The sequence below is a fragment of the Canis lupus genome, chromosome 20 (assembly GCF_003254725.2).
Source record: "Canis lupus dingo isolate Sandy chromosome 20, ASM325472v2, whole genome shotgun sequence".
Lineage (NCBI taxonomy): Eukaryota > Metazoa > Chordata > Mammalia > Carnivora > Canidae > Canis > Canis lupus.
In genome coordinates this window covers 24,915,453-24,924,397 of record NC_064262.1, presented here as the reverse complement: position 1 = coordinate 24,924,397, position 8,945 = coordinate 24,915,453, and the positions used below count along the sequence as shown (strand labels likewise).

The 8,945-nt window shown below is 41.4% G+C and overlaps 1 long non-coding RNA gene across 2 annotated transcripts in view; it reads left to right on the top strand.

Annotated features, from left to right (window-relative positions):
- Positions 1 to 310: 310 nt before the first annotated feature.
- LOC112666037 (uncharacterized) overlaps positions 311 to 8,945 on the top strand; it is a 46,899-nt gene continuing 38,264 nt past the window's right edge. Inside the window, exon 1 of one of the 2 annotated variants that reach the window (XR_003140680.3) lies at positions 311 to 461. This is a non-coding gene — a long non-coding RNA (uncharacterized LOC112666037). The remainder of the gene's footprint in view (positions 462 to 8,945) is intronic. The other variant, XR_004807506.2, reaches the window with a different exon arrangement.

Sequence of the window (8,945 nt, the reverse complement as noted above, 5' to 3'; positions counted from 1 at the left end):
GATAGTGAGGCTCAAAGAGGTTAACTCATTTGCATAAGGTGCCACAGTTAGTGCCAGAGCCAAAATTTTAATCTAGGATTGTCCACCTCCAAAGTTTGGGCTCATAACCACTGTTCGGCACTCTGCTTCCAATTGGGAGAATAGTCCAGATTCCAAAGGAGAAGTTAAGTTTACAACTAAAGAGAGACATTTCTTAGGAGATAGCAAGAGACAGAAGTCAATCTCTGGCAGTTTCATTAAGGTATGTCATAAAGGAGAGACCTGAGGAGTACACAAAGCATGATCCATGAGTCATCAGCATCACCTGAGCATCACCCTAGACTCACTGAAACAGAGCTTGCATTTTAACAGGATCCTCAAGTGATTCCTATACACAACAAAGCCCGAGACGTACTGCTTTAGAATTTATATTATGCCATCTTGGCAACTTGGTGAACTCCTATTCATTCTTCAAAGCCCAGGTCAGATATCTTTCTTTTTAATTCCAGTATAATTAACACACAGTGTTATATTACTTTCAAGGGTACAATATAGTGATTCAACACTTCCATACATCACCTGGTGCTCATCACAACAAGTGCACTCCTTCGTCCCCATCATTCCCTTTACCATCCCCCTACTTACATCCCCTCTGGTAGCCATCAGCTCATTCTCTATAGTGAAGAGTCTGTTTCTTGGTCTTCCTCTCTCTTTTTTTCCCTCTTCGATCGTTTGTTTTGTTTCTTAAATTCCACATATGAGTGAAATCATATGGTATTTGTCTTCCTCTGACAGGACCTCCTACTTATCTCTATCCTGTGCTCATCACACTGTGCTTGTTTACCTGTCCTTGAGAAGGGGGTATCTTTGTATTCTAGCATCAGTCAACTATGTCCCTTCAACATGATAGGTTCCAAAAAGTATTCAATTATTTAATTTAGTTAATTGTTATTCAAATTAAGTCTCTCTTGGACAGTAGCTTTTAAATTTTCCTGTGCCCAAAAGTCACCTGATAAGCTTGTTAAACTGGAGCTGTGGACCCCGCACCCATAGATTCTGATTCTGCATATTTAGTTGGGTCTCAGGAATTTGCATTTAAAAAATGTTATTTATTTATTTATTTATTTGATTTTATTCTTAAGTAATCTCTGCACCCAACATGGAGCTCAGACCTATAATCCTGAGATCAAGAGTGGAACATTCCACCTACAGAGCCAACTAGGTTCCACAGGAATTAGCATTTTTAACTAGTAGCCCTAAGTATTTCGGGTGCGTATAGTCAATGTAAAAATCTTGTTTAGAAATATTTCTAAACTGGAGCCTGGGATTTTGAGCTTCTGGTCAAGGGGGCTGCTATTGTTCTGCTTATTATACTGGGCTCTATGTTGTCCAGACACCAAAAGTGACCAAATCTGTCAGTGAGGGAGCTGCTCGAGTATGTTTGGACTATGTTTCAGGAAGGACTATTGTTCTCTTTATAGAGAGATGAATATGTGGTCAATTTTAGGCCCTAACAGTCTGAGTTACTCTACTGATAGGCAGCTCCACTGTTGTAGAAGTCTCCCTCCTTCCATTGACCCAGTGGCGCCAGTATTCGGGCGACACATAAGTATTTTCCATATGTACAGCTCTGATTGTGCAAGTGCTGCTAAGTGCCAGGCAATGGGTGATATTTATTTAATTCATACAACAATGCTAGGGGGCAACACTATCTCCCTTTTAATGACAAGGAAACTGAGCCTTGGAGACATTTCACAACTTACTTGGAGTCACAGTTAAAAAGGGGCTGACCTTGGTTTCTCTGATTCCAAAGTTCTTGCTTCCTTCTTGTTTGTCTCTGTTTCCTCAGCTACACTTTCTGCCCCAAATCCCCCGGGGATGGGCACAGCTGGGGATAGTTAGAACCTTCCATAACATCCATTCCCTGCACTTCTATTCTAAGCAGCATCCATAACCACTTTTCTCCAGCTGTAGAGTGTATCTATACTAACACAATTCTGTTCCTAAGAGAGTTTTTAACTGGTTTGACTTTTCCCTTAGCTGGTGGTCTGAGTCCCTACATATCTTCATGGCTGGAAGAAAAGGCACATGGAGACATATTTCTGAGTTGTTACAACAACTGACTGAAATCACAAGAGTGGAGGCAATCAATCCAATCCAAGAAATTGGATCGGCAGGGCTGTAGCTGCTTTAGTTAGCTATCTAAATTTCTCAGGAAACAAAGCAAAGTTGTTTTTTCTTGGGAGGTAGGGTTTATTATTCTGGTGGGTAGGAGGAAAGAATGGGTTAAATATAATATGGTATATTCTTAAAATGAGACACTATGCTGCTGAATTTTCTTCAATGTCTACTATACCAATAGGCTTAATTCCTGTCTTCATAGAATTTACTATGTATTAGATGAAGTGGAACAATGTAGATCTATATATTCTATCAAAGAAAGTCATCCAAGGTATGTTGTAACAATGCAAAATGTAATTCTCAGAGGAATAAATAAAAAAGAGAAAAATGTTCAGGAAAAAAGTCTCTACAGATAGATAAATTTGCCTGATTGTTGTACACAATGTTATTAATGGCAGTTATCTTCAAGGACTAGGAATGGGTTGGGTTAGAGATGGAGGAATGGATGAGAATAATGGACTTCGTGCATTTTTGTGGCAGGGATTGACAACTGTCCTCCCTCAAATCCCTTCTTCAGTTAAAAAACAAGGGAGAACATTTTCTAGACTCCCTGTGGCTCAGTGTAGCCGCGTGACTAAGTTCTGGGCAAGCAGGAAGTTAAAAGTATTGTAGAGGACAGGTAGCAGGGCCCCTAAAAAGGGAGGGGACTAGCCCTATTGCCCATATTCCTTTCTGCTGCCTGGAATGTGGATTGATGGTGTGGCTCCAGCAGCCATGTGGGGACCAAGAGTCTGTCTTGAGGGAGGGAGCCACAAACAGGAGAATACAGGAGGAAGAGCGTTAGGTCTTCCCCATACCAATCTACTACTGCTCTGCTGTCTACTTTGGGAGTCATAAGCCACATGTGGATATTTTAATTTAAATTAATTAAAGTCACATAAAATAAAAATTTCGGTTCCTCAGCCCCACTAGCTACATCTCAAGTGTTCAATAGCTATGCAGTGGCCAGTGGCTACTGAATCGGACAACACAGATCCCAGAACATTCCCATTATCACAGAAAGGTCTCTAGTGCTGCTCTACTGCTTGCTTCTAGACTACAAGAGAGACTAAATCCCCATATATTTATGTCTTTGTTACTAGTAGCTGAGTTAAACACACATTATACAAATTCTTTTTACGAATACACATAACAATTATATCTTATTAAACTAATACAGTTTTGAATACATGATTGAATATCAAATATGGATTAAAATAGATAAAGATGTACTATATGTAACCTGGTAATAAAATAATAGAGGAATATTGCGTCAAGAACAGATTTTAAAAAGCCTATGGTATATAAGAGATCTGGAAAATTATAAACCTTTAGATTTGTCTCCTTGTTCAAAAGCAAAAGCCTGGGCACCCAGAGTTTATATAACCTCCACTTTGAATTGACGTAGACCACACACCAGGTAGGCATACACATTTCTATAGAGTTGTTGTCTACACATTCAGCTATGGAGCATATTAAGAATGTTCTAAGAGATACAGTTAACATTCACGGGAGACACTTTTATAAGGATAAGATATGGTCTAGTGCTCTTTAGCTATTCATCAAACTCTCTGCTGTTTGCATTTTGAAAATATACAATGACATTACATTTTAAATACACTGAGTTATACTGTGCTTTCTTTGAACCTGCAGCAAAATTATGATACCATTGTGTATTTTTAAAGATTAAATATTTCTCATATTTTTGTGCTACAGCAAGCAAACCAAAGGCTTTTAGCATTCCAGGTCTTGTAGACAATTTCAACAAGGTTGTTTATTCTTCATTCGACGTGTGCGGGATTCAGGGAAGTCATTTTCATTCTTCTAAGAAGGTGCCACCCAGGTAATCTCTGACAAATGAACGTCAATGCATTTTCTCATCAGTCTGGAAAATGCAGCATATAAAACCCATGTATCGGGGCTGAGGTAGCCAAGGGCAGATGGACCAAGATCCTATGGCAGATGCTTATAACAAAACAGAGAAACCTGCAACTTACTTTTAACAGGGCACCAAATGTACTAAGTCCCTAAACTCCCCATCTGGTACTCTGCCAGCACAGACCAAGGACATGTGTCTTCTCCCCCTCTTGTGTGTGTGTGTGTGTGTGTGTGTGTGAGTATGTGTGCACATGTGCATGCATTTTAGTTTTCAGGACATGATGATATGACATATATGCTATTACTGTACATTTTTATTTTTAATTCTGCTGAAAGTCTTAGAAGCTCATTGAGATGGATGAATATTGAAAGCCGGGCAAGTGTGTTCTCAGCCGGCAATTGGTACTATTCTGAAATCCCTTTTTTGTTACGCTGGGAAAGAAAGCGGTTACAATGGTGGGTTCGGTATGACCACCACTTCCTTTTCACCTTTGCCAGAGAAAGAAAGGGATGAGAGCAAAGACTAATGGTGGCTGAGGGCTCTGGGTCCCACTCCTAATTTTGACTTAACATTTCATTGTTTTTCCTTCCATCCTCAACAGCGATGGTGATTTTTTGGGTGCAAACTTTAGGATCTGGGACTATGGCCTACTGTCCATTCAGTGCATCACGTCTGATATCAAGAAAATGCTAAGAGCAATTTAAATTTTTACTGAAGTCTCTTGAAATAACGTGCAAAGGGGATTCAGCCTTCGTAACTTTGTAGAATCCTCTTTCCCCCTCTTTGTCCCTTGTCTCTGGAAGGCAACCACCTCTTGCTATACTTCCCCACAGCCCCCTACTCTTTCCAAACTCCCTCTTATATAAAGATTTCTCCATTTTTCACACCGTTTTTCAATTCTCCTTTGCTATTACCAGCACTAACACAACCGAAGGCCTCGAGGGTAGAGCAGGCACCTTGGGAAGCTCCATGGGAAGCAGTGGGAAGGCAAAAACATGAGTGACTTGCATCCTGAGTTGTTTTTTTGTTTTTTGTTTTTTTTATTTCTGATACAAAACCTCTAACACCTTTCTGACTCATCCCTCCCTCTTCAGACGTCCATGCCCCCTTACTCTTACCCGATCTGCAACTTTGCCAGTTTCTTCCCAACTACTGACCCCCATCCCACTACTAGCCACTTGTCTCTTCTTTTCTCCCACCTTCCTCTGCTATGTGACCCTGAGCTAGTCACCCTCATCCCAAGCCCTTGGTTCCCTTAGCTGGAGACAAGGCATGTTCTAGAAGGTCTCTGAGTGTGCTCTTATTCTGCAGTTACAAGATTCAGGTCACACCTGCTCAAGAAAAATACATGTAACTTGGTTAAAATTGAGCACCTGGACATCGTTACCCTTTCTACTTTGAAGTATTTTTAATGGCACAGATAACACATGAGTATTTATTCCTACGCAAAGTGAAAGCACTGTAGATAAGACTCAGATTGTTCCTTCTACCCAGCCCAACCCATACCGCCTTCTTGTTTTCAAGATCAAAGAAACACAAAACCCTCCAAACTTTATCTACTTTACTTCTTTAGGAGTATGACCTGTGCTTTTCCCGGCAGTTTTCTGTTTCTATTTTTTTTTAAGATTTATTTATTTATTTTAGAGAGCGGGAGAGAGAATGTGAGTGGGGGGAGGAGCAGAAGAAGAAAATTTTCATCTTCAAAATGATTCCCCACCGAGCGTGGACCCTGACATGGGGTTTAATCCTGTGACCTGTGAGATCACGACCTGAAACTAAGAGTCAGATGCTCAACCGACTAAGCCACTGAGGCGCTCCCATTTTCTTTCTACCCATACGCGTATCCGAAGAAACTGTGTCATATTGTTTTGTGAGGTTTTCAAAAATATATACATGCAGTTTCTGTACATTTTTATTTTCCGGTCCTACTGACTGGCTGAGGGGGCTCATCCAAATAAGAGCTGAAAGTTGCGCAAGTGTGTTGGTGGTAGGCCATTGATGGTGTTATCGATGTAAAAACAAAAATATAAATGGTATATACTGGGCTTGTCGTTTTGCACTTGCTTTTCCCTCCCCTTACTACCAGTTGTTACAGAACATAGGTCACTCTTTTTAACAGCTTGCTAGTATTCCATGTAGGAATCATAATCACAGCCACAATTTATGGTCTGTAGATTATTTGCCAAGAAGTGTTCTTTCTGAATCCTTGTGGAACTCCATGACGTAACTGTTCCCATTTAACAAAGGAGAAATCTCAGAACCAATATAAAAACACCACGCTTTATTTCATCTCCTGCTGGCCACGGAAGGTGTTTCCAGCTGCTTCCATGACAAACATGCTACCAAACCTCCTTGTCCAGGTGTTGCTATGAGAATGGTATGAGGATGAGTGTAGGCATGGGCATGAAAGGAAATTGCTGAGGGTGACATATGTGCATTTTTAGGTTTAAGAGATACTGCCAAACTGCCTTTGATGATCTTATCAAGTGAAACTGTGAACACTAAGAAGGGAGAGGATGTGCTATGAAGTAGGGAGAGGCTGGCAAGGTGGCCGGAAAAGGGACACCCCAAACTCTAATTTCGTTCATTTTTTAAGGATTATTTATTTATTTATTAATGAGAGACACAGAGAGAGAGGCAGAGACACAGGCAGAGGGAGAAACAGGCTTCCTGTGAGGAGCCTGATGTAGGACTCGATCTCAGGACTCCGGGATCACGCCCTGAGCCAAAGGTGGATGCCCAACCGTTGAGCCACCCAGAAGTCCCTTCATCCATTTTTCAACTGTGTATAAGAACAATCCTGGGTAAAGGCAGAAGTTTCCCACTATTTCTTCCAAGTCCCCTAAACTCTAAGGCATCTTCCTGCTTCTGCTTTGCCTTCCTCAGCCCATAAGACCCTCCACCCTCTCAGCAGTGCATCTGGGCACCAGCTGTGCCAGCTTTGTTAGGCTTAGGAAAGACGTCAAGCCCTTCAGTATTTACTTTATCCCAAGAACATTAAGGAAGGTAGACAGCCCTCCGTCCCTATGCACCATTTACACAGATGTCAGGCTGTGGATGTGGGTTCATTTTTCATTGGGTAATCTGCAGGTATGAATTAAACCATAACCTGCCTTGCTGACACCACGGCATCAATATTTTCTCAGACTGGAACATGGTCTCCCTGTTCTTATCCACCACTTAAAAATAAACTTAACATATGGCGTTTGTCTTATGGCAAAGGAATGCAATGTGTTTTTCTTGACATATGACTCAATTCAAACATTAGGCAAAACTTTGATATTTCAGAGAAGTTTGCTGCTGGAGGGAATATGCTTGCTACCTTCCCCATTAAACGGGCTAATTCCTTGAGGCAAATATCCGGAATGAAATCCGGAACTGAGATGTTCCAAGTTTCTCAGATAATTGAGTTCCTTAAATCACAATATGTGTGGTACAGACCCTAGGGTACTGCTGGATACTCCATGAGACATCTTAAAATAGTCAAAAGAATATACAAACTGGGTACAAGTTGGGAACACACATGGTGATATTTATACAGCTTTCCCAAAGACCCCACAATGCTTGACCAATCATTTAAACATGCCCCAATGTCACCACACAGATGGAGGCAAAGCAAAGAGGACCATAGACACATAGCAAATACTTGCAAGTGAGGGGGGCTTGGCAGGCCCAATCAGTAAAGCGTGAGGGTTTTTTTTAGTGTTTTTTTTTTTTTTTTTTTTTTAGAGAGAGAGAGAGATTGAGCATGAGCAGAGGAAGGGACAGAGGGAGAGAGAGAACCCCAAGCAGACTCTACAATCAGCTCAGAGCCCAATTCAGGTTCAATCTCATGACCTGAGCCAAAATCAAGAGTGGAATGCTTAACCAACTGCTGTAATTCTCGGGGTTGTGAATTCAAGCCCCACATTGGAGGGTAGAGTTTACTTTAAAAAAAAAAAAAAGGCTTGCACGTGGAGAAAACATTCAAATATTCAAATACAAGCAGAAAAACAATAATGAAATAACTACCACTTACTGGGTGTTTATGAGACTCAAAGCACAATGTTTAGTGCTCTGCCTTTGTGGTCATATTTAATACTCACAACAACCTCTGAAGCTGGTAATGTCATCACATCTCCATTTTGGTTTTTTTTTTAATTTTTTTTTTAATTTTTATTTATTTATGATAGTCACACACACAGAGAGAGAGAGAGAGAGGCAGAGACACAGGCAGAGGGAGGAGCAGGCTCCATGCACCGGGAGCCCGATGTGGGATTCGATCCTGGGTCTCCAGGATCACGCCCTGGGCCAAAGGCAGGCGCTAAACCGCTGCGCCACCCAGGGATCCCAACATCTCCATTTTGCATATGAGGAAACTGATTTAGAAGGTCAACTCTTCTGCCCAAAGGTATCCAGCTATTGAAAAGGATAGGCTTAGGATCCAAATCCACTTGTATCTGATTCCAGAGCCTGGCCCCACTTTGCTAATCCTTAGCAGAGACTTATTATTATATGTCACCAGACAGAGGAGATTTTAAAACCCAGGCCTCAAAATGTCACGACAATTCTGTGAATTTTACCTCCATGCAACTTCTAGACTTTCTAATCTGCCTTAGTTCAGGTCTGCCCATTCTTACCTGGTGCACTGAAGTAGGCTCCTAGCTGCTCACTCTATTTCCTAATTTATTCTCCAAGGCTACTGGGAAAGCGACCTTTCAGGGAGAAACAAGTATTGTGCACCCCCTTGCTCATAAATCTTCGGTGGTTCTTACATGTAGTTCCCACAATGGCTTGGACGGTGCTTTAGGGACAATGAGCCTCCATGGGACACCTAGTGAATGGCTCAGCATTTTCCAAACTATCCCCTCCGCCCCCTTACCAGATGGAGTTTCTGAAATTAAGTATCCAAGGTCACAGCTATACATCCAGCAATGTTAAATACTAG